At 39.6% G+C, this 27503-nt stretch overlaps 1 protein-coding gene across 9 annotated transcripts in view; it reads left to right on the plus strand.

Annotated features, from left to right (window-relative positions):
* The first annotated feature begins 1562 nt into the window (after positions 1-1562).
* Positions 1563-27503, plus strand: part of Kug (FAT atypical cadherin kugelei) — a 310268-nt gene continuing 284327 nt past the window's right edge. For all 9 annotated transcript variants that reach the window (XM_083036464.1, XM_083036465.1, XM_083036470.1 and 6 more), the window contains exon 1: positions 1563-2000. The gene's annotated coding sequence lies outside the window, so the exon portion shown is untranslated. The remainder of the gene's footprint in view (positions 2001-27503) is intronic.

Here is a 27503-nt window from a genome sequence, read left to right on the forward strand (position 1 = left end):
TACGGATATGTTAAATGGTGACACGAATATTGTGTTAATATTTTAACATAAAATAAATGTAAACTTCAAATAAACTTAAAATAAATTTTGTGTAAAATTAACATAGCTTTAATGTAAAAATTAACTTAAAAAATTGTTAATTTTACATTTTATCATCCCCACTTATATTATAAAGTAAAATTAACATTTTTTTCTGTAAATATTAACAGATAAATCTTGTCACTAATAATGCGGAACATATTTATTGTCTAAAATTAAAAATAGATATACATTGTGTTATTTTTACACTTTTTTTCAGTTGTTTTAATAATTTAACATTTGAATTCAATTAACATAACAGCAATATGTTAAATTAACACATGAATGTGTTAAATATTTAACACAAAAATTTTAACGGGGACCATTTTTAACAAGAAAACACAAATTTTCAAACTGTGTATATTGTCCCATAATTACCATGATTTTTTCAGGGTAAATTCTAAGAGAAAATTATATAAATAATTAAAATTATATATATAATAATAATAATACAATAAATGTAATAACATAAAACTCAGGTAAAACTTACGTATAAAATGTTTCCTCTCTCGACGGTCTAGATTTATCTCTTGAAATATTTCGATATAACTTTTTTTTGACGCTGTGCGAAGCTTACTGATCGTTCGCACAAACCTCGATATATTTATAAAGTGCGCAACGATTTATTTTACGCGAGCTTTCCATTAAAACCGATTCCATCTGCGTCGCGCTGAATATCGCGACTGACAAAAACGCTCTTCTCGACACATCGACACGGATTAACGGTCGAGTATCCACTTTACAATGAGTTTATCGGCGCGTGCCAGCTCTCTCTCTCTCTTTCTCTCCTTTTTTCTCTATCTCTCTTCGGAATTACGTTGCAGGACGCGCGATTTCAACAAAACGCCTCGAATTTAAATCTCACTCGTGCGAGTCGCCAATTTTTTGTTTATTGTCTTCCGGTCGCGAGCTTTGATTACGAGACAGCATCGTAACAGCACGTTGGTCGGTGCACGTGTAAAGAGAAACGAGGGAAGAAACGCGTGATATCCGAACTTGCGTGCATCATGTGCAACGGTCCATAACGCGGGTGGCTTGGTCGACAGAATGGCAGGAGAGAGAGAGAGAGAGAGAGAGACAGGAAGCAGCAGCGGGAGGGAAAGGGAAACGGTGACGAGAGCACACGCGGTAACATGTTCGCGCCGGACTACAGTTGGAAAAGGGATCGAGTTGGTTGTTTGGACCGGTATAAGAGATCGTCCATGGAGAGAAGGGATCGTCGTCGGCCGTGGAACAGCACGTCGGCAGGTGGGGTACAGAGGGTAACGGACTGTAGAGAAGAGCGGCGCGGAGAGCACCAAAGAAAGGGACTACAGAGCGAGAGAGAAGGGAAATAGAGAGAGAGAGAGAGAAAGCATATCGTGCGAGTCGTTTAGAGTGCGACGGCGCGAGGGAGGGGAACGAGAAAGAGCGAGAGGGGGGAGACTAGCCGCTCCGCTTGCTCGACGTCGCACGGTGGCGCGCCAGTTTCAGTTCGCCGCTTCGACGAGATAGACGTATGTTAACAGCGGTCGCTCGCTTCCACGTGGAGGCAGAGCACCGAGCTGCTGCCGCCGATGTGTTTTTACTAATTACCGCGCGCGTAGTTTTCGCGTAGTCGAGCGGCGACCTTGAAATTAATTAACTAATATCGCGTCTCGAGTTTTCTTTCCGAAGTGTAACGGTGGACGTGTAGAAGTGGAATTTTTCCGGTGTAAGAATCGCGCCACGCGCGCCTAACTTCAGAGTGCAGTGACACACGATTGCGCGAGCGTTTTCAGTGAGACTCGGGGACTCGGGTACGCGAGTGGAATTGTACCAGGAATTTGGATTACTTGAAACACGATACATCGCGTGGCGGAGAGGACTACTACTACCGGTGTCGTCGCTGCATTGTGCCCGAGAGGACGGATCGCCGTTGTCGAGGATCAGAGCAGAACAAGGTCAGTGTCTGCTTTCTTGAGTCTTTCTGTCTCTCTTCCGCGAAACAAAGGCGCTCGATTCTCGCGTCTCCCCGATCAGCGGTGTGAAATATATTTGCGAAACCAGCGTAAAGCGAGAGGATGAATAGTTGGTATTCATAAATTACAATGTGTATTGAATTACAGATCGTGTAATATGCACGATGAAACCAAGTATTATCGCAACATTTCGGTTTACGCAACCGGTCGGTCAATTTTTTTTTCCGTTACTTTTGATTTCGTTACTCAAAATGGCGTTCTCGAATAATCGACTGAATCTCTTCGATCTTCATCGCGATCTTTTAAGAGAAAAACCGATGAAAAGCGATCGACACAGTGATCGATGAGAATTTCGGTTTTGAAAGCTCGATTATTCACGCGCTGGTATTATGTTCGCAGCATAAAATTGCTTTTAGCGAGCAAAATCGACGATTGTGTTATGTCGCGGAATATTTGATCGTGTTCGACGCTCGCGGTCTCGACGGAGCGAGTTTTCGAAGAAAATCTCGCTGCGGTGGATTTCGGGGAAAAACTCGCTTTGTGTGATTTTTTTATCGCTCTTTCAAGAACTTACCGAGCTAATACAAACACGCAAACCACGTCGTATATTTTTTACCGAATTAATTTTTTTTTCGAGAGAAAAAGCTGTTTTGATAAATTTATTTTCAATGATTTTGAACATTTAGACATACCGATCCGCGAAAGTGCGATAGTTTTTTATATATATATTATTAATATTACTATATATCGCTAAAAGATCAATAAATATAATTTTTGACATTTTGAAATGAATAGCGATTTTCATCCGCACAGTTTGATTTTAATCGCTTTTTCGAGTGAAAACAGAAGAACCAAAACGCCGTTCGTTTTCATCTAAATTGGGTTAGCGCGAGCATGTTGATAAAAGTCCATATATTTTTTTTGTGGTCTATTTTAATACGTAACGTTGTACATCCAAAATTTATTTACATCGTTCGACACAACTTATTCGACTCTCTGCGCTTTTTATGTCGAACCAGATATATACAATAAAAAACCCTGTACTACGTTTAAATTATTACTCGCGAAAATTACTACCTGCATTAATTATACCGATAAATTTCTATATAGTTATATTTATCATTATACAAATAAAAATAGTACACGCAGCATAGGTTTGTTAAAATAAAAATATTGTAGAAATTCTCATGCACATCGTACGTGCAGCTCAACATGTTTACATGTTTAATTTTAACACAAATGAACTAATTTTTTTCGATTACGAAATATTATTATGAAATATTTAACTCGGCAAAAGAAGTTTAAAATAATCGTAGAATAAATTTTTACTTTATTTCCTAAAAGCTTTGCACGCGCAGAACAAAGAACGAGAACACGCAAGCATTGTAAATTTTTTCTCACATAGATTATACATTGTTTACGCATAATGCATGTAATCTATTTATCAACGTACGCGTTAAGCACACACCCAACAATGCGCGACAAATAATTCAAGTGGCCGTAACCATAATATAATACTATCCGGCTTTAATATAGTGTTAACGCACTCTATATCGGACGATCGTCGTCTTTATATTTTATCTTTTTTTTTTACACGGACCCTCGTATCAATTTTGTACGAAGACGTTTTAATTTTTTTTTTTTTGCGGAAACAGCGATTATAGGATATTTCGATATGCCCGATTCGGAGTTACCTTGATTGTGCGTTGCTCACGCCGATGTTTGCGCACACGTATATATGCGTATGTGTGCGTTCATGCGCTCGTGTCTATCTATATGTGTATATCAACAAACCTACGACGATGCCTCGGTCTCATTCGTCGTTGCGCCGTAGGTACATCGAGACTCGGTGATTCGTGGAAAGAGGGGATTCGGAGAAATTGTGCACTGAAGCGAAAATAAAAGACGCGAGAAGCCGTGTCGTCGCTCCTCTTGCTTTTACCGAACGATCTTACAATTTTTCAACGATAACGTATGCATCTTTTCTTTCATAACGACGCTATATTAGCGAGATTTCTTTAACGTATCGGGACAAATAATTGGAGGCTTTTGTTGTCTCTTAGGGCCAATTTCACCAACGTCGGTTAACTTTAATCCTCGGTTAAACTATATCTTTCTGTCCCTTTTCAGATACGTTCTTAAAAAGAGACAAAGATAGAATTTAACTAGTAAAGTTAATCGACGTTGGTGAAATTGGCCCTTATTCTTATTCATTCTTATTCATCATCGTCTTATAATAATAATATACACGGAAAGAGAACAGCATAAATCCAATTTTGTGAAATAATTAATTTAAACGCGTGCTACGTAAATGCATCACCTTGTTCAGTTTTTCATTAAAGTTAATTATGCGTAGATTTTGTCGACGACTTGAATCGCGTCGTCGATTTTTTTTTTAATGACGAAAGCTTTTATTGTATTTTGTCGCGAAGAAACGAGTTTGTTGAGCTCGATGAAAAACCAGTTCTTATTCTATTTCATCCTTGAGAGGCAAAATATTGGGTGGGATTTATCGAAATGTCTACAGATTTTATCACGATAAGCATATACATATGTGTGTTGTAAACCTTCTGATATTGTCCACATTATTTATATTTATCTTAGACAAGATCGTTACGCAGTAAATTCGAAATTATAAAAACTGATATTAGAAAAGTGGATAATATTCGGTTGTATTCTTTCCCCGTTTTAATCTCAGCGTTCATTAAAAAATATTTCGCAATATCGGTAAATAAAATCTGTAATACGTTACAGTCAAGCGATATCGCTTTCCTGCGTGGTGTAAAAAGTGTAGCAGATGCGCGGTAACCGTTGTAGTAACGAAGTAAGCAGTTCGAAGTAAAAGTTTGTGCGACGCTTTTCTAACGCCTTTGCCGAGAGTCGGTTGCTGCTATCGGCTGCTGAACTTCATGGACTTTTTGTACAGCCACAGAGAGAGAATAAAAATGCGTTACTCACACGCTAGTAAAAATAACAGTTACACAGTTCAGACACGGATTGTCTTGAAATCTTCCGCTTGGGAAATTCTAACTAATCGACACACACACACACACGTACATACACGCATATATAATCGACTGTGACAAAATAATAAACTCGAAGAGATACAAAAAAGTATAGACTTGATTTCTCGTTGTCTGCATTTTCTTATAAATGACACAAATAAATAATTGACGTGACATCGCGCGTTTATGCATTATTGAATTAAAGTTTTTTTTGCTTCTTCTAACCGGTAATATCTAGTCAGTTTCGTATAGTTTACTATAACGTATAGCTTATAGTAACTATACAACATCTGGCGTCTCGTTAAAAGTTTAGAAGTACCTGTACTTCGATCGATGCGGCAAAGGAATGCACGCAAAAAAAGGCACCTCCATAAATTTCAGTTTATAATGGATTTATATGCCTTTGAGATATCGTCATAAATGTAATCAACATTGATAGAGGCTTGATTTTTTAAAGATATATCTAGAATAAATATTAACGCCGCGTTATTTAAGCCTGCAATCACTTTGCGAAATAAAATATTCATGCAAAAGATACAAATTAAATGTATGTAATATTCTTAAGATTGTAATATTTTATATCGAAAATATAAATCTCGAAATCGCGAGAGTAACATTAAATTAGTCGAGAAATCATGGCCGGTTTTATGGTCGCTCGTCTGTCAAATGCCGTCCCATATAGCGTGTTATTACCCTTTAATTATAATGACGACGTTTCGGGTGAGACGTTAGCCGGATATCTCTGTTGCATCATCGTCGATATACGACACGCCATTAAACGTCGAACAGACACAGTTTCCGTGAGTGCTTTGACCCGTTCCATTCGAGTTCGCATGTTAACGCTGCTTCGTTAATTACACCTTGTAAGATTACGACGGGGACAGGTGGCTTCGACGATTAGCCATTGTCTGTCCTGGAAAATGCCGGTCGAACGAATACGCTTAAGCATCGTCGATAAGTACTGATTAATGTACTCCATTGCGTAGCGTCGATGGTAACATTTTAGCTGAATGAAAAATTAGCCTATCTGGTCGGAGGAAACTTTTCTCAACGGTTCTCTCGTGGTCGCAACCGGAGAACCTATACTCGAAAAGCTTCCCGATTCGAACATTCCGGTTTCTCGACTATCATCCCATAATGTATTATATTAGGCCTGTCCTAAATATCTACGCGTATTATTGGGGGAATACGAATTTCGAAAAAACAAATGTAAAATATTCATAGATAGAGGTAACTGTAAATTTAATTAAATCAAGTGACACCGAATAGCGACTAAATAAAAAAACATAATTTTTTTAAAATGGAAATAAATGTTCGTCATTATAATCGAATTTTAGAAAAGAAAAGAGGGAGAGGGAGTGTATTAGAGTTCCTTGTAGCTACATTTCGCGCTTGTAACGGATCGTAAACTCGAGGATGGCGATAAATATGTCGGTAAAAGATTGCCCCGAAGAGAGTATAAAGGCACAGCACAACGACGCCTCTCGTTTGACGCGCAGGAGCAGCTGCCGCGTCCTGTTTTCTATCCTGCGGTCAAAAAATGCTGATCCTCGAGAGTGAGGCTAATTTTACGAAGGAAAGGGAACCGCGAACGCGATATTTGCCCCGACAGTCGAGTGCGGAGTTAACGTTGCAACGTTCATTTTTACACCCGAGCCCGAGAATGCCGGGTTTCAACTTGGACACAATTCGGCGCGTATTTATGAGACCAGTCGTATCTCAATCTCAACACGCTGTCACGCGTGGTCGTAAAATAGCGCGATGTATGCGCAAAACATTCCATCGCGTGTGCGCGCATTAACGTGTACAAGTATGTCTATATGACTAGTATACAGTAAATTTATGATAACCGACTGGTTATGATAACCTAGTGGAACTTTGCTCATCGCGGAATCGAAAGCCGCAGAATAGAAAGTTTCGCATAACAAGTTATTCTAACTTTGTTATACTGTTAGTTTGTTAATTATTAGGGAATCCGCATCGTGCTTTGTTTCAAGCTATTCTTATATATATTGCATATGATTTTTAATATTGCATCAATATTCGTCTATGTATAAATAATTTTTAACGTTATCGACATGAATATTTTGATTTCAAGCTATATACGTACATATACATGTGTATATCAAAACCGGATGGTGGATGAGTCGTGCATCACAGATTTAGACTAAACATCGTTTTTCATTCGGTGATTCCATCCATTCGATGAGCGTCACTATACATGAGCAAAGGGGACGCCGCTCTTTCTCTTTTTCTCTTTCTCTTTTTCTCTGTTCATCTTTCACAACGTGACACTTATTCGACTCGCATATCACGGTATATTTGTACACGTTATTCCTATTTCGCTGAATATTTCCAATGGAAAAACAGACAACGTTGATTCAATTACGGTGCAAATCTAACTGGATTTTGTTCGGGGGAAAAAAAACGGCCGATCGCGTTACAACTTACATGAGCTTGTTCGTAAACACAATCCGAAATGTCTCTCTCACTCACGTTCTTATAAGTGTCTGCTACGAGAGTTCGTTGCAATCCGACGCAGACTCGCTACCACTTATGCCGTAAGCAGAGCATGAAAAAGGTGAAGAACGTGTACACGTGCGCTTACCGAAAAAAAGGAAATAAATAGAGTACTCGAGATATATATATGTGCATGCTTCGGCGCTTCACACGTTGAGAAACGTGAGCTGGTGTCGCCATGCGATTTACCCGACCCGACCCGACCCGACCCGGTCTTAAGATTTTCCGGATCGTTCAACATTCTACGAGTGTGGATGCAGAGAACTTTGTGACTCGATCGCAGAAACGCGTCGCGCGAGCGATCGACTTTACTATCTTATCGGTTACGCGACCGTCGATCGATTTTTCCTCACAGATATTTTCCATCTCGAATATAATCATGTATTTTATAGTTGCGCGTATATGCGGCTTTTGTGAGTTTTGAATAATTTTGAATTATTGATTCGATAACGCTAATTGATAATTCAAAGAATTTAGGAGAAAAGATCATATGATTTCAAAAAGCTGAAATAAACGACAGAAATCTGACTTATTACTTAGCTTAATTCGAGTTTTAATTGTTTTCGTACGGTGCGATGAAACAATATTATTGAAAGTATATAACAGTATAACGCCGACTACATTATTATTCGAGTTCTATGCATAATTTTCTATTATAAGTAAAAAGCTAAAACACGAAAATTTTCATTATTTTGAAAAATTCCTTTTTTGTCGAACAAGTTTTACGCGAGATTTAAAATTAGAAAAAAAAACTAGAAAAAAGTTAAAATGTTTACTGGTGATTATTTGTTGACCGTATATAATAGCAATATTGTCGGTATTTGAGATATTCTTGGGAGAAAATCTCTTCCAATAGTATAGGCAGATAATCTCAAACACCTGGCATTGCGAAGGACTTCCCATCAGCAGGTATAAATCCCGCTCTGGGAAGCGAGGCAAACTGCCTGCTTCTTTGTAACAATACATTCGTGATAAATGATCGTACTGTGTTTGCGCTGCTCTCGAAAAATTATTTACCGCCGAAAGTTTCGAGAGCGGAGAAGGGAAAAATTAATTACGCGAACGCGGCTTGACGGGAAATTATTATCTCCGGAATTTTTCTCTTTAAAGAGCTTGGGTCAGGCAGGATGCGATCGGATTATTTATTTTATATTTTTTTCGGCCTTTATATCCTGTATAGCGGCACACAAACGCGGAACGTGTCTTTAAAGAGTTATTATTTAAACTCAAATTTACTGTCGCGTAGCTTCGCTGTCTTCGTTGTGCAATTTGTTACATAATGACTTGCTGTATTTCTTCTTATTCAATGCGCTCGTGGATCGACAACCGCCGAGCCAAAGAATGCACAGCTTTGAAGCTATCTTGACAGTTAATTTCCTGAGTGGCAGGAAAGGAAAAAGAGGTAGGGAGAGAGAACTGTATGTATACGGCAAATAATCGAATACATGCACATACACATCATCGATTGCATGTACTTACGCCGGAATCTATGCGTATTTCAATCACGAAAATACACATGTATATATATATATTTTTCGTATGCTTATTTATGGCGAGACTATAATTGGCAGTACCATCGAATCGATACTATACACATCTCACACCTACACACACGTCAAAATTAACGGGAAATATAATTTTATATTTTTAAACTTATATAAAGCACATATAGCGTTGTTACGGAAATGAGCATAAAATATGTATCGCGTAATATCATAAGGTCCAATCGATATAGTTATTCGATAATAAGGAGAACTCTAACAATACGGTTTTATAAATTCAATATCGTACATATAACGATTCATAATATTATTAACGAACGGTTAATGAATTTATCACGTTGCATCCTTTAGCGAACTCTGTCGTCGCATTCAATCGGTAATGCGACGAATTGTCCGATTCCGATCGCGTTTGCGTGTAAGCGGATTTAGTAGCCTTTTGTCTGACAACGTTAAGAAGATTACGATAAAACAATATGTAGAAGTCAGAACGAGCAGTGGAGAAGCAAAATCTATACGATGGGGGGTTATAGGTAATTTTAAGCGCGATTCCATTAAAATTAATATTCGTATCTGGCATTCAGCGGAGACTACTCATTTGTCGGTCGGTCAATGCACTTTGAAATGAACAGAGGCCAGAGTTTCGCCGAGCGAAAAACTGGGCAGATTTTTGTAGGATATTCGTCCCACGATCAGTATCATTTATTATGCAATTTTGACAACTGCAGCGTAGAATGAAACGGTCGGCGACTCCACTTGGTGTGCGAAAGCTGCGCCAAATGAGAAATAAATTCGCGCGGAAATTGTAGCGTCGAACGAAAAATATTTTTCGTAAGCTCATTTCTCGTATATTTTCTTTTATGCATTTGCACAGCGCGGAGAGGGATTTATTTCTCGCAGCTTACTACATTTTACTATGTTTCATTTTTAAATTAAGAGAAAAATATAATAAAGCAACTCCACGCAAGAGAAAGAGAGAAAGAGGAGAGTATGAGTATATAATTCATAAAACATAGAGATTATTCTATATAGAAACGGACGGAGACTTATCTAAATATAGAGAAGTGAATAAATCGACGATAAGCCTAAAGAATCGCGGCTGGAGAGAAGAGGGTATATATTTTTAACACGCTCCTCAAAACACTGTCGGCGTCATCCTCGTTTATACGTACATTCCCATGTTAAAAGCTTCTGTTCTGTAGAATCATTCCGCCATGTAGTTTCATGTTATGGTAAGATAACGTTGAATGCCATATATACGTTTGAAGAAATCTTGAAAAATCGTTAAAAGAGTATAGAATAGAGAGTCTGTGTAAATTTAATTTTTGAAAAGAATCTTCTTGTTAAAATATTATTAAATTCTCTGTAAGAATGTAGGTATCTTCTTTTTACGAATATATTTATATAACATCCGAAATCGTTAAATGTTTTCTCAATAGTGCGTCAATCATTAAAAAGCTTACAATTTATACATCTATTCTATATTTGAATAATGATATATTATTTAAATAATGATATGATATTTTTTCATAGTACCACACAGTAGAGAACGATTGTGTGTGCGGATATAAGGAAACCGCGTTAGTATACATATTTTATTTTATTATCTACCGCAGAGAGAGAGGATATTTGATCGAAGAATCCCTAATGTGTACCTTGGTGCATATACAAGATTCTCGAGAGTAACTTGAGCCGAACGTGATTACACCGATCCTTGAGGAAAAGTTTTCAACCGGGATATGCAATGGCTCGCGTAGGAATCCTGCGCGATCCTTAGTTAGTAGATTAATAATGTGGAAATAACGCGTGAGGTTAAAATTCTCTCTCGCAGTCTATAACGAAATCGGAACAACGTAAATTGGTCTATCGTAAGCGATTAGGTCAGAGAGAAAGAGAAAAGAAAAAAAAGAGAGGAGGAGAGAAACGCAAAAACGGCGGAGATGGGTGAGAGAACAGGAAGGAGTGGCAGAGAAAGAGAGAGTGGTCCATGCCTGGGCCAATTCAGCGCAGGGCGCAGGCTTCCACGATAATTACGTCATAAAAAAATAATAGCTCGACCGGTTTCGCGTTGTATCCCCGCCGGGCTCGCGAGAGATCGTTTGTACGCGGTAAAGAAGAACGGCTTTCCTCGCGTAGCATCGACCGATCGTCGCCGATCATTTTCTCTGCGCGGATACCGTCAATGTTTCATAATATTTCGATTATTTCATTCGGGTATAAAAGATTTTTTTAAAGAGATTGAATAATAAAAATCTATTGACATAGAATATATTTTTAGCACGATGGTATTAATATAAAAAAATATGAGATATAAAATAATATCTCTCTTTTTCTCTCTCTCTCCACATTTCTCTTAAAATATAAAAGTCTCTACGTCACGTGCGCGTGAGAGAGACATTCTGACTATCTCAATTCGACAATATCTTTCGTGTCCTTTCGCTTGAATATGAAACACATTCTGTTTGAAGAAATTGTATTTTTATAAAAAGTATCTTTTCCAAAGAGGATATAAGGATACAAAGCTTCTCGTCTTTACTCTTCTTAGGCCTTGCACGATCGCTTCCTCCGCTTATGCATTTCGCGACGTCAATGGCGTCGCCGGTGGCCAGCATCGAAGAAACCCACGCGTATTCCACGTGCATACCAAAGCAATACCCAGTGCTCCTCAAACTATTGAATAGGACGAATCGGCGACAGACTTGTTATAAATTTGAAAAAACTCGAAAAGTCTGTGAATCGATAAAAAATTTGCGGTATTCTAACTGCAGTAGATAGAAAGAGAATTGAGATAAAAGCATTATTCAATCGACATTATGTCGATATATCGTAAAGAACTGTTTTAAATAATAATGAATGTTAATGTGCGATAATAAAGATATCGTAAACATGATAAATGAAATATTCCATAAAATTAAGCATCCAATTTTAGAGTGATAAAACCGTGAATGGATGGGCGCGTGTCTTTTCTCTTCTTCGCTCTGATATTTAATTTATAAACTCTAATTGAGAAACTTGACTGGTGTGGCGGACCCCTAGTTTGCGTAGCGTTGAATCTAACCCACGTAATCCTGTTCTCGAACCAACCGGTAGGCGCGTTCGCTCGTAGAATGTGTACGTAACTAGCACCGCAGCCTTAGCCGCGCGACCCGGAGTGACAGGAAATCGCCGGTTTAAATTAGAGACAATAACGTACCGCGAAGAGCCTCGGTTACACGGCTACACGCACTCGGGTGGAGAACGGCACCGGCGGCGGATTACGACGGCGCACAGCTGCAGCCGCGGTAATAAGCCCCCTTGCTAATTTGGTTCCCGACGCGATACAACGCCGAGGTACAGAGCCGAGAGCTCTGTTAATCCTGCGGCCCCTTCCGTCGTTTTTACGCCACTACGCCGTTGTCTTACGTAAACGGTGCGCCGACCCGCGGTTCCGCCGTCCGCGTTCCCTGCAGACGACGTAGCCGAAACATACAAGCCACTCCAGGCCGTGTTTTAATCCGGTAAGGTGGTGTACGAGTAATATAGTGAATTTATTAATTGCGTTATGTATAGGAAGTCGCGACAAGAAGCGGCGGTAGGTAGACGTGGTGGAACGTCTTCGTATCATGCTAATATGTTGCAAATGTCATTAACATATTATGCTAATTTGTGCGGGATGTTGCAGTTACTTCGTCTTCAGTTGCGTTTAGTTTTCCGGTATATTGGGTTGAAAGTGGGAAAGGAAATTTCTCTCATATATTATGAGAATGTAATTTAATCAAATACTGAAATTGTAAAAAAAGATGGGCTTTTTCATATCCCGCAAAGTTACGAGCGGATTAACATATTCATGTTACTTGCGTATAAAAAGAGGAAAAGGTGTGTACTTTATTCCGTTCGCAATATGTATGTCTTACAGTTTATATAAAAATGTGTAAAAATATTTGTATGAATATTTGCATATTGACAATTCATATTCTGGTATGTATAATGAAAAATATCCATGGAAAATCTGCTTTAATCTTATAGTTTTCCCAAGGACATTCGCTTTATTTGTCCGAGGCGCATTTTATTGCTCACGGTGGAATACTATCACTGTAATATATTTCATTGTTTTAACGGGACTACGAATTGGAAATATAAATTTCGAATAATTGTACATGTTGATTCTATAAAATAAAAATATCGTGAGAAAAATGATGTCCAAAAGGGGAAATGTATATACATATATTAAAAAGGACAAAGTAATTAACAAATATAAATTAAAACTCTCGTGAATCTTTTTTGTAGATAAATAAAAAGGAGGAATAAATTTAATTATATACGACAGAGAATAAAGTTTAAAAAATTTTGAAACATACGATATTTCTTTTGAGTAATCTTTTTTATTTTTTTTTTGTTTTGAACCTGAATTATACAACAATTTTGATAGAAGATAAAACAATTTTTGAAACATTGATTTGTTTCAAAATATCCTGCTAAAACAATGAAATCGATCATACTGCGTCGTTGTACAAGAAAATAAAAGTACAATTATATTGGCGCGACGAAATGAAACCGGTCGAGGTCTTTTACGTTGGCATACACAAATATACGAGAGATTACAGATATGCGCAATGTATATATGTAGGTATGCGTGCATGTCGTCAAAGTGTCGCCGACATTGTCTCGAGCAGGCGGATTACGTATCTACTTGAAGAAGTTTCACGTTATTTCTGGAGTACACGTAATTGCCCTCAATGTATGCGAAATCTTTCAACGCTTTACATTTGTTTCGTGAGTGTTGTGTGACACTTTGCGTTTTTTTCAATTCTTTATACGTTTAGTAAGCAGATTGTCTTTAATGTCATTATACTACAAATAATTATTACAACTTTTTTATTTTTTTTAATTTACTTTTTTTGATGACACGAAATTCTTATTGATAATTTCAATTTCTGCAATAATTGAAAAAAATACAAATTCTCCCTATAAACTCATATCAGATACAGAGATCGCGTCGCGATTATGTGTGAGATTGGGATTTGACCGATTTATCCGATAATCCACTGTCAATTAGAAACGTCATGTAACTGTTTCATCCTTTTTGGGTCGATCCACAAATCCGTGATGTGCAATCACGATACAGCTTTCGATTTCGAATTTGACACGAGCTTTACATAATACTGTGGTGAACGCGGTAACGGGAGAAAGATCGCTGGCCGTGAACCATGCTTTTTGGACTTTGGACTCTGCGGGGAAATAAACTTTCTCACCCGGGCGGCGTTTAAATTATTACGTGATCACGAGACTGATGGGAGAAGTTTCTTCCTCGGTGAGATGGTCGTCGGCAGTTTTTATTCCGAGTTAATCCCGACCGCATAAAGTTTACTTCTAGTTTATATAGGATCGGTCGCTTGCACGAGCTCGCGTGCGAAAGCACGAAAACAGAGAGAGAGAGAGCTTCGTTATAGTATTTTCTAAATCGGCTTTAGGGGAGAACGTGACTTTTGAACACGTACTCGCGATCCTGCGATCGAAATTGTATCTTTTAACACTTTCTTCCACTTTGGTTTTGTCTTTTTCAAACGAACGAGCGGAAAAATAGCGTGCAGATAATTTAAATCATTAATATCAGATCGTTGTGAAACAACTTCTTCGATAATCATTACGGGGATCCTCGTATCCGTCGGCAGGATATCCACAGTGGCACCGTAATTGGTTCAAGAGAAAAGAACCATTCACGTTTGGACCGCTCTGCCAATTATTCATGCTCGTGTCTGCCGACCGATACGCATGATTAATGATAAAGGAGTACGCTCGACGGTGGACCACCTCGATTTCTCGCAGGCTCCACGTTCTTACGAGCCTTTGATAGTGGAGGAGCTACTATAAATAAAGAAAGAAAAAAAAAAAAAACGGATCGAAGGTATATATGAACGAGCAGTATATCGCGTTATCGAGAAAGTTATAATGAAAAATAACTTTCGAGATGGAGCGATACAAGTAACGCAGGCAATTCGAATTTCCACACCTTTATCGGACGATGGTTGTTGGAAATGTACTATTATTAAATTATTAAATTATCATATGGAATGTTCGATAATTTAATGTTAAATTATGCAATAGGAAATGGAGGACGATAATGTTCTCTCTATAAGGATAATTTTTTTTTACAAGCACTTTCCGACATTTGAGCGAATTAAAGTCTCTGAAACCAAGAATCCAATATTTATTGTCTAGTGCGAAACATAAATCTGCAAATCAAGATCTATGCATAACGACTCACAACGTTGAGAAATGTTGCGGGATAAAAGGGGCGATGCGCGTCTTATATAACGTCCATCTCTCTCTTTATTATTCGCGTTTACGCGCTCGGAACTTGACCGTCATATCGCAACGCGATACTTGGCGCAGTTTTTATCACTCGCGGCGGTACGGAGCGAAAGAGAGAGAGCAGGCCGCGCGGAAAGCACGCTTATATAGATACTCGCTTTGGCTGCTCGCGATAAAACTGCATGTGCTGCACGAGGCACGAGACTGTATAGCTGCGAGTCATGACAGCACCGACGTGGAATCCGGCGGAGAGCTGGAGATGACCGCGTATGCGCCGACCCAGCTCTCCGACTGTAATCCACCATCATTACCGACATCACAGAGAGCTCGTTAGTCTCATTTATATTCACGTGCCTCCGTTGCAACTTATATCTCGCCAAGAAGAAGGAGGAAGTTAGAACTCGTCTCGTGTGGTCCGCGCCAAGGCAACGTCGTTCTACCTCGCCGCGATAGCTGACGAAGTACTTTTAAATCCCCGTTCGTGCATCCCGTCTTCTCTCCTCTTTCTTGTCGGTCGACAGTTTTTTAAGAAGCTAGTAACCAATTCGTCGAGAGACCGGTAACTCAATTTACGAAAGTCGATCACTCTTATATGGAAACGTTATGAATTTCGATGAGACGCATATATACAAACGACCGGATGCAGCGTATCGATACCGATAAGATTATCGGAATTGGATTCGGATTGGTATGTTACTTTCGAAAGACGATAATCAGGGTGTTACGTCATTAATCATAAGCCGGCAAGATGTATTATCCGATAATCTGTATACGTAAATGACTTTGAATGGCGCCACTGCTCGTAACCCTTCGGACGAAGGCACGTATTGCTACATACGTATAGCTATCACGGTACAGGACGCACAGCAGCCATAATTCAGTGTAAGCGCGTAGGGGCTCATGCACGCGGAAGTTTGATTATTCCGCATTCTCTGTCGTTCGTAGTTCCCCCCCTTTGTATTCCACCCCTCGAATTTCCCCGAGGTTTGACGCAACTGTAATTGGTCGAATGCGCTGGAAAGTCGATTATCTCGACGAATGTTTCGATGCCGTTCGTGATGAGAATCGGCAAATTGGTAAAATTTTATCTCCGACTCGTGAGCAGCAGATTATCGCAATAATTATCGAAGCGCTATCTCGGAATGCGAGCGAAAATACGAGAAATGGTGACTAAGAATTCTGCACCTTAAATGATTACCAAGTAGCGCGTATATATATGTATGTATATGCGTGAAAATATCTCGTCATTTTTTATCTTGGATATATACATGCTTATTTCTTCTAAAATAAAATTTGTATATCTCTTTCACATAAGGCGTAAACGATCGAAGTGAACGTAACAAAACGGCTCGTAGAGGCGGCTCACATTTTTCTCGGCGTCGTTCGTCATTGTCGCAAGCTGCGGAGACTGTATCGCGTCCCCTGAGATAGTCTCCGGGAGAGTAGCGCGGAATTACTCTTCGACTTTGCCCGAGAACGCGGGACTTTTCTGCACTACCCTTTTATCGTCGTCTCTCTCTTTCTCTCTTTCTCTCTTTCTCTCTTGGTGCGTCGGACCTCGCGAAAGTCCTCGTTTATTACCTACCCACCCTTATTGGAACGACTGCTATCCCGCAGGGGTGCGCGGACCCCATCGGATGACTCATCTCGCGTAAGTTCTATTACCGGGGGCGGCGGTAAAGACGCTCCCTAACGGCAGCGTGTCGTGGTGCATCTCTCTCTCGGCTCCCCGATATACGCAGTGAAACGGAATTACGACGGATCGTCGATGGGAGTCTCGCTTTTCCCGCTCCCCCTTTTTCCGCGCGTCGGCTGTTTAGTTTTCGTATCCGTCAGTCGCGAAGTTACATAACGTCTCTTGTACAAAAGACAAAGGCGAAATTCGTTATCGCGTATTAGGCGACGAAACAGGAGGCTGTGCAACGTGACGGTTAACTGTGAGCAGCCTGGCAACATGATTCCGGTGTTCGGTGTACGGTTTCCGGTTTATATACCTCGCGGTTACCGAGTCTCGCTCGTGCCCGCAAGCCCCGCCCTTCCTCGCCTTCTGTCCTATGTCGAGCCTATTTTGCTGTCCAGCTTTGTTGCGCGAAATGACAAAGGCATTTTGTTCGACGAACGTGTATACCCTCCTCCTACTTCTCTCGCGCGTCAAGTTTATTATAATGTTCTGTACGTATGTGCCACCGTCTGACACCCTCGCTCTTTGACTATCCGCTATTTTTGAATGGCGGTGACAGATGCGTTTTCTGCTCGACCAACAAACAACGAACATCCGAACCCCACCGGCTCCATCGTTCAGATACGTGTTTACCAAGTTAATATCGCTATTTTCGCTGTTAGAGCGAAATTGGATTTTCATTGTGCAAAACTTCCCCTGATAATGTTTACGTCATAATGTCGATTACATTTCAAAATGCGATGTATCGAGAAGTAAAATGAAGGCATAACATTGATGGAACCAAGTTAACATTAATCATTTATTTGTGTGTTATATAAAAATTTTCATTAATCAAATTCTTTTTCTTTTTCTATTTGCGTTAGCACTAGAAATATGGTCCGCGCGGGCAAGTAATCTATATGAGTTTTTTTTTACGATACGAAAATTGCCGCATCTGTTCGATACATGAAAGATAGTCTCGGCTAATTTCTCACGAATATCCGATACAATCTGCAGCATTTCCGGCAGTTTTGGCTGCGCGCCAGTGAGAACGTCGGAAACGTGGTTAATTAATTGCCTTCGACATGCCAGAATTTCACGATGAGACGCCGCTGTTCTCGATTCTCCGACGAAAACTACGATCGATTTCTAACGTGCTTACAAAGGATCGTTTGCAAGTCTTCAACGGGATGAAGTCGCGGCGGAACCTGATTGGCGCGTGCTATAAAATTAACCAAGTTTGATGTGCTCGATTGCTAGTAACGAATTATTCGTTCGTGTATAATTGATGTTCCGTGAACGCGAAATCGAATCCATCGATGAGAAAATTGGCGCGTAAATTGATAAATGTTTGGAACCGCGGCGTGCACGCGCAAGTAATAAGACATTTATCATCGTTTAGTCTATAACCAGCCTTCTTTGCCATGCGCCATCTTAGCTGTACGTATTACATTACGACGTGTGGTTCATTTTGCCAGACGCGACGAGCATTTCTACGAAGGATTATCTTATCGTATAACCACTCGTATCGAGTCACTTGCATCTATAGGCTCGGCGGGTCTTGATCCGTCACCGGAGACGCTCTCTATATTTATCACGACAAGTGATAGCGGAGGCGCCATATCGATAGCGAGGATCACGATTACCTGGTGTTTAAGCCGTTTAATTCCGATCTCTTCGTACAATATTTTTATCAGACGCGTGTTGAAAATCTAAATATGTATATAGATACTGTACTTTACTTCTATTTTTCTAACTTAAAATAAGACATTAAATTTGAAAACTTAATATTACGTTGTAATACACACACAAATATTAAAGAACACGATGGAGTTTAGAGATATGACGTGCGAAATATTTCTACAACGATAGAGATCTACCTCATTTCGGGGAAGCCTACTTTTGCACGCGCCTACGAATCTCTAACAAGATTTCATTCTTTCTTCTTCGGGATCGCCGTGCATAAATATTTTGCATGCCAACGCTATGCGTGGGCCGCCCATTCGAACCTTAGATTTTAATCTGGCTTTGTTTCACACCGACAAGGTCGCCGCTCGTAGTGCGACCTCGATTCACAACCGACTTGTGAATTTTATTTTTAGGTCGAACGTGCCTCTCGTCGCCTTCACCTTCGTGGGCGGGGGCAGGGAAAACTGTGGGTTCAAGATCCTATGATAAACTTGTAATAAACTTTATTACGCTCTTTGGTTTCTTATGCCGTGGGGCAATTTCGCTTTAACTCCCAGCCATAAGCCGGTCAAGCTTTGCAAATAGTTCCGCGTGCACCTCCGGCAATGCATTCTCAATTTATTCGTCGATGTCACGAATCGAATTGACTGGCTGACTACTCCGAAAGTCGGATTATTATCGGTTTCATCCCCGCGATACATCCGAGGGGTGTCTCACTGTCGCAATACATGTACATTTTTTCTGGAATTACGCATTACTTCGCATTAATTTACAATAAATACCCATAAAATAATAATAACCCAGACAAGATTAAAACGTCTTAAAAAGTAAAAATGATGGTATGACGTGTTTTTAATATATATTTTACTAAATATTATAATTTGAAATCATTAATATTTGATATTTTATTTGTTCAGATCTAATCTAATTTTATTTGTATTTTGTGTGTGTTTAAGTTTATATAAAAGAAATTTTTATTAATGATTTTAAATTGATTGTTAAAAATTTCTGAATTTTTTAATCACAAAGTTTAAAACAAGACATTTTTTAAACTTATAATTGGGAACACGTAACTTTTTGTTATATATGTATTATAACATAATATTTTAATTTAAGTGTTCCAACTAAATATTTGCAATATTAATTTTTAAAAAATATTAATTAAAAATTTTTTTGCATAATACATTGGTACTATATGATTTACAATAATAGATTTATTTTTCTTAACATTTCTTTTTATAATCATTCTAATTACATTTTTCATTTTCACAAAATTAAACAGTACTAATATTTAAATATTGTATTTTATTTTAAAAAAAGAATTAACATAATTACACGCATTCCGTCGCATTGCTTAGAATAATACGACGCATTACATGGAATTACTAAGAAATTCGCGGTAATTCGCAATACATGTACAAATTTTTGATGAGTGAGACACCCCTCGGATATACATTCGAACGGGTACTCGCGTAAGATGTTATTAATGCGAAACTGTGTTATTCGAGCCACCGGTACTACAACTTCCTCAGGAAGCGAATCGCGCACGATGAGCAATAAGAAGCATCGGTGCTGAAACGATGCTAATTATTTCGGCAGGAAGCGCAGCCTCACGATACAGTCGTTTCGCGTAACGGTATCTCCCAATCTCGTCGTTACACTCCGTAATTACTGTCGGCTAACTATTATTATATAATTCGGCCGATGTTAAAATGGAAATGGCACAGCCAATAACTGTATTATATTATCGGTATGCCCGCTGACCTATATCGCGTGATCGCACGTTTTCACGGTTCAATTGTATTGCGGGGAGCCGCATCACTTCGTCGAGCTATTCCGTGGATATTGCGGACGTGTCTGAATGAACTTTTTAATCGCCGGCTCATTGAAGCAGCGATCGAGCAATCAGGTTTAAGACGGATTTGCGTAATCTGGGGGAAACGTAAGAGAATGTTTATTCGCGGTCGTCTTTACAAATCCGATCCTATAGAATACAGTGCTAAGTCGCTCTTACATCCGGCGTTGACGATCCGACGCGACGAAAGAAGCTGTATAACTGCCGTCTCTCCGAGGAACAAAGTTATCTCGTTTCGCTGCAAATTGCCCGGATGTGGAAGGTGCGAGGAGCTTTCGTCCTAAAGATATAGAACAAGCCGGCTTGCTCGAGTGTGCGATGCCGGCGGACACCATCGAGTTACCGCGAATACACTAATCTCAGTTCCGCGTTAAGGGAGGGGGGGTTGAGAGGGGGATTATACGGGTCTCCCAATTTTCGGAGCCTTGAGGCTTATGTATACCGTCTAGTACCCTCGTACTTTTAACCTGCTTATTACCAACTTTTGGACGCGTCGCCCGAAGTGGGACCTCCGCAATTTCTGTAGGACCGTAAATGTACGGCCGAAATTTTCTCCGGTAATTACACATGAATCCGGTGAAATGAGTATAATCTCCAAACACACGGCACAGATAACGGTATACTGCTATCTCAGGAAATCTTTTTGCCAATATTCTACTTTTTACTGCGGTATATATTTTTTATATGTACTTGGTATCTCTAACTTTTCATATTAAAAAACTTTTTATTAACATATATATCTTGCTGAAAAAACTTTCAGGAGGAGAAATATATGTCTATCATCCATTTTATAAAAATTATTAATATATACACATACATTATATGTATATATCCATATATGTAATATTTCTACGCTTAAAATCTACTTAAAATGAATTAATTTAAAGTAATTAATTAGATAACATTTTATGTAGCGTGAAAATGCAATTGTGCGGAAGGATTTTTTTTTAAAAGATTTATAGATCAAATTCCCATCAGCTAGATATTATAGTACATTTATCTATTTCTTTCATTTATATACTTATCATGGAAAATTTACGTATTTGCGGTGTATCTACTGGCGTGTTTGCAAGAGGAAATGCGTGCTGGTTGAATGGCAATTAATATGAACACGTGACCGCAACATAGTCAGTTCGATAGACTCTAAACCGAGAAATAGATCTATTGCAACGGTATATCTCTCTCTCCATGTAGATACTATGGTATACGATTCTGGTAAATGTGTCTTTCCACCGCGGTTCATTATTCGAATGTTTGTTCCATCTAATATTTGAATGAAATCGGCATGCCACACTTGATTCTGCGCATTCCATTAATACAAGCTTTGTGTGTTCTTAATCAAGCACGAAATGCAAATCAGCACAATTTAGATTGAACGAGTGCATAAGTGTGTTATGCAATTATGTTTAATTCATTATATACTTTTTATCACCGACGATTTAATTGTTACGCTCAATTTTCGAACGTTCGAGTTCCTCTCTATGATTTGATATCGGCGAAATCAATTGCAAATAGAACGTTTCTCCGGGAGTCTTGGGAAATCGGCGGATCTCGATTAATCCGAATCGTCAAAGATCATCAAAGTCGTCAGTCCGCGTCTAACTCTCGGCTCGTATAACTTGGAGTGCATTCGCCGGACGGACTTGCTTTCACACGTAATGACCAAGTCCGAGCGTGGCCATTTGCTTTATAGCCCTCTAGGTACATACTCGAGAGCTCTTGTAGGCACTTGGTCGAAGTCTCCGCAAATATGATTTCATGGTCTAAAGTCGCTCCGCAAACGACCACTTCATCAAGAAATTACGCGTGGGTAGTTTCTCCTGCAGTTGCTGACTGACGCGGCAAACTGAGAGATATGAAAGGACAAATCGTGCGAATCTGCGACAATCTTGCGATCAGTTTATCGCAACACAATTATTCCACACGAACGTTTCCGTCGTGAAACACGTGCTGCTTTAGATTAAAATTACATATGTGTACATATACGCACACATGCACTTTGAAATATACATTTGAGCTTTTAGGCGAGATAAATCAGTGAAAATAAAAAAAGTTGTTGATTTATGATTCGTATAAAATTGCCCAAGGATAGCGGGGCGGGATGACGTTAAAAAAATAAATAAATAAAAACTTTTAGAGAGAGCCTCGAGCTAAAAACCTCGTATATTCAACGCTACAAGTTGGTCTGGTGTATGTTCAAAAAAGCTCTTGCAGCACGTCAGGGAAGAATTGTTAGCTGGCCAGACGCCGATTTAATGTCTGCTTGAACTACTACGGCCTCATTAAGGCTTACATATACTGCGTATTCTCCGTCTCTAGGATAAGAAAACGGAAGAGGGAGACAACGAAATCGCTTCTTGTAAAAGCACGCGTACTGTCGCTCGTTTGTGAGAGCAGGAAACAGAGATAGTAATCACCAACGTCGTTTTCTCTGATACTCTTCCTTAACGACGAAAAACACTAAGCGTAAAGATTCACTTTAGTCCGTGCATCCGTTATACAATGTCAATTTATATTTATCAGATTCTCGTATTTTTCCAACGGGCTTCCCATTCTCTTTCTAAAGATCTATTTCTAAAGAATAGAACAAATAATTTGTGCAAATATAACGTTGCGAATTCTATTTATGTGCGAGATTTGCATGCAGTAACCGCGTCAGTAAAACAGCGTTTGTTTACTTTCGCATAGATGATGCTTTTCGTTCGGAGCGCTCATTTACTTAATTAGCCACTTCCGGACTTGTTTGATTTTCCATTCTATTGTATTTGATATGTAGCATGCTATTAATAATTTCGTGCTAAACGAGCAGAATATTACCGGCAACTGCGGGGTTTCGACCTATATTTTAATGCATATATTAATTGAGGCGGCTGGACTTGCAACACGCGTATTATTTACATAATGTTAATTTTGCATGCGATACCGGTTTCGCGCATATTATAACAGCATTTTCGCTGATACAGTTTAAACCATTATTATTACCCGATATATATACATATATCGACACTCCGTTCCGTGTATAAAACCTGCCGTATGTTCGTGTTGGAATGGAATTTTCGCGTTGACGCTTCCTCGTTGCTAATTCCTTATCTGGAATGAACGCTACTGCGTTTACGTGGCGGAGATTTAGTAACGTCGCGGCGAACGGCGCCGCATTGCTCGCTGTGACGAATGAGGCGTATTACGCGCTAGACATAGGATTTGCATTGCAAAAGCGACGCGTATTCGTGCGAGGCACGATCAGTGACTATCTCGAAGCGCCGTAAGTCGTCGGGGCATTTCTGTGTTCTCGCGTGATGTTTCTCGCCGTCTATTTACGTGCCGGTAAATAATTGCGGAGCACCGGACGGGCTTACAATAGGACCGTAACAGCTGCCACGTCGCTTTCTTTCCTTCCTCTCCTCCACGCGCTCGTGCTTTTCCCTCTGTCGCGCAGTTTCATCTTTATATGGTCTTTAATCCGGTTATTAATGCTCAAAAAATCCCTCGCGGTTCGAATTAAGTTCCGCAAATAAGCTGATATTAAGCAGCTTTGTCCTGATTTTAATCTTAATAGCGTAGTCTCTAATAATAACAATTAATTTACATATATTACATAGGTATATTTTCCGTGAATTTCATACAAATTGTAAACATTGAATTTGCCAATTATTATCATAAACTGCTTCGATTGTTTAAACAGAGGATTATCGTATCGAATATCTATCTTGACATAAATCCGCAAAGGATTAAAAGGTATGAAGCCATTATTTATCTAAAACTGATTTTCCGAATTAATAACTTAATGTCGTTTTTATAACTTTTTAATAGAAAATTTCTCACCTATTTTTTAAACAAATTTTGATAATGCTTATAAATTAATGAAGAAATAGATGATGAAGAAATATATGTCGAATATTCAATTATGACAAATGTAAAAAAAAAAGCAATTTCTAGTTGACAATCTCTGTCTAGCTGCTCTTACTGCGGAGTATGTATTATCATACAAAGCTCGTGCCATAACAGACAGACTTTCATTCTTATGACTTGCTTGTTTCATCTCCGCGAAAATTCAAGAAAGCTCGGACAATCTCAAATTGTAAAAGCTACATGCACTACTTTGCCGGAGTTCAAAGAAAAAGAACATAACATAACAGTTCTTTGAAATATTTATGTTAGACTATATAAAAATGAGAAGACGCGATGATCGATTTTTTGCTATTATATTACATATGTACATACATGTGGATTATAGAGTAAGAGAAGCGTGCACTTTGCTTTACCGCAATCGTTCAATGAAAATAAGCCGATAATTTCCATCTTTCTGAAATGCAATTTTTGTGACGAGAGAGATGGTTTACTTGTATAAGAATGTATGTAAACGACAATAATGCTACATTTACAATAGTTTAGCAAAGCCTTTCAGTATAATCATGTCGCTAAGGTTGATTAAGTTACCAATAATCCTGTGTTTATCGATCCAAGGAATTATCGAATCACCGCAGGTGCAAACATCTCGACTTACGGTAATTAATCATGCAATGTCTGATCTAATTATGGCGTATCTCTCTGCATCGTCGATGACACGAGATTCTATTGCCTTTGATATCCAATGATACTAATTTCGTCATCCATCTCTGTCTCTTCTCTCCCTCCCTCCCTTTTTTTCTCTTTCGCTATATTCAAAATTCTCGATACAATACAAGACTATATAAAACTATATTTCGAAATTCCGAAATTGCTTATATAAAATTTGTAATCTTAATATATTTCTATATATCATAATAAATATTAATTAATATCTTACTAATTATATTATATGTTTTATGATTTCGGGTTCAATGATGGTTGCATTAAAAATATTAAAAATGCACATAATAGTATTTCTGTTCTATACATAATATGCGTCTTTATCTCTAACTTCTTTACCCTTAAGATAGACTTAGGTCGAATTATGTACGAACATAATATGTAAATTAAGCTATCGCATACACACAATTGTAGATAATAGATTATCTATAATACCTATAATGCAAACGCTTACAGGTCATGACATCTTTGTTAGAACCTCATTATTCTCGCGACATATAATCCTCAGGAGGCATAAAACGACGATTAATTATCGCACCAATTATCTAACCGATTTCTAGTTCTGTGTGTTCGCCCGCGTGAAAGATACAGAATCGCTACGCTTTGATAGTAGTGTTAATTAAACAGGAGAAGGTCGCGTGAATTCGCGCACAATGGGCGATTTTACCGCGAATTCCCATAGAAACCTCGCGGCTGGTGGCGTCGATCGGTCGGCATTAACAATGCTCGGTGGCCCCTACGTGCATATATTGGTTTGCTGCAAACTGTGTGTTTCGTATATGGACGCGGGTCCGCAGCGGCTGAATAGGCGACGGGCAGATTGATAGCTGCTTGTTTGTCAGTAATGCATCGTGTTACTCAAAATTTACACGAAACGCGATCGGAGCGGTTTAACCATACATTTGCTTCGGTCAGTTGGGACCGGTGACGTGATTTTCCGTGTCGCAACAACACACTCGCAGATATGATTTCAACGAGTGTGGTAAATAATTTTTTCGCTCGCCCTCTTTCTTCTTTCTTCTTTCTTAGCGCGTCTGCGAAACATAAAGAGAGTGAAACCGCGGCGAATTCTCGGTTACGGTTCGGTCGATTATCGCGATTCGATATGTAACGACGGTTCTGTTGCCGCTGCCACTGCTGCTGCTGTTGCTGCAGCAACAGCGAAACCGCGCATCCGGGCATCAGCGGCGCGCGAGCTCGACTTAAAGAGGAAACGTAAATCGCCATTACGTGGCCGGCATGCGATCCGTTCTGCATCCGCGGCGTCAGGTACCGAGAGTTCTGGGCTTATACACGTATATGCGCCCATTATGCGAACGTATCTAACCGTGCGCCTGAGCAAAGTGGATATTCCATGGTTTATGCGAGCAGGTGGAACGTGCGCTCTCGCCCGCGCAGCCGCCGTACCATCTTCGGTACTCTCTCTCTCTCCTCTCTCGGTATCTGTTCGGTAGGTAGATAGCTGGCCGGCCAGGTACGACACGGCGTGACCCGAGTCGTGTATTACGTATGTGATGTCAGTGGATGCAGCATTCTGGTATCCTTCTTCGTGCCCAACCCCCGTGTAATGTGTGCATGCCCGTTCGGGGGCACGGGAAAGGGAGGGGCAGGTGGGAAGCCACCGATATAATAGAGTCCGACGTGAACGGATCTCCAGGGGTTCTCTGACCTTCCCCTTCGTGGGGCCACGTAACGCTCTTGGCACAACCGTGTTATTCGGTTTAGACCGTACACTGACTGGCTGCATCCTTCTCTTCTCGTACTCTCGACCTCGTGTCTGAGAGGATTACGGCGCCGCAGCGCGGTACCCGCGCACGATTTTGTTCAACAAAACCGGTTGTTTCGTTCTTCATCGTAGTTACACTTGGCGTTCGTTAACGTTGTGCAAAAAGGTGTGGCAACGACGACGGCCGCCGTTGCCTCCTCCCGTCTCTCGCCCGTGCATCGCAATTACAGTCCGACGATCACCGCACATTTACATCGCGTCGCTATCGCGGCAACTTTGTCCAAACACAAATTATTCATTGTCATTGCAGCAGGAAGCAACTCTCGGGCGGAATTCGAAATTACATGTTAAATCAGGAAGAAGCATTCTGGCAGATAATATGCAAATATGTTCCCTCTGCATCAATACGCGAATAATTTAATGCCGACTGATTTCATCGGTTCTGATCGGCTTTCTATGTGTGGCTATCGATTCTACTGTTGCTGTAACCGATGATTATGTGCTTTCGCGCGCGGACAAAATAGTTTATTAATATAATAATTTCAAGAAATTATATTCTCTTGTGCCATCTAATTGTCGCTCGCGATTTTCAATCGTACTCGCTGATGCAGATACGAGAAACTAGATGCTCCAACAGCAACTTTTCGCACGAAATTCAATCAGAATGCCGG

This window comes from Prenolepis imparis, unplaced genomic scaffold (genome assembly GCF_030444845.1).
Source record: "Prenolepis imparis isolate NDT839.2.m4 unplaced genomic scaffold, iyPreImpa1.0 SCAF_4, whole genome shotgun sequence".
Lineage (NCBI taxonomy): Eukaryota > Metazoa > Arthropoda > Insecta > Hymenoptera > Formicidae > Prenolepis > Prenolepis imparis.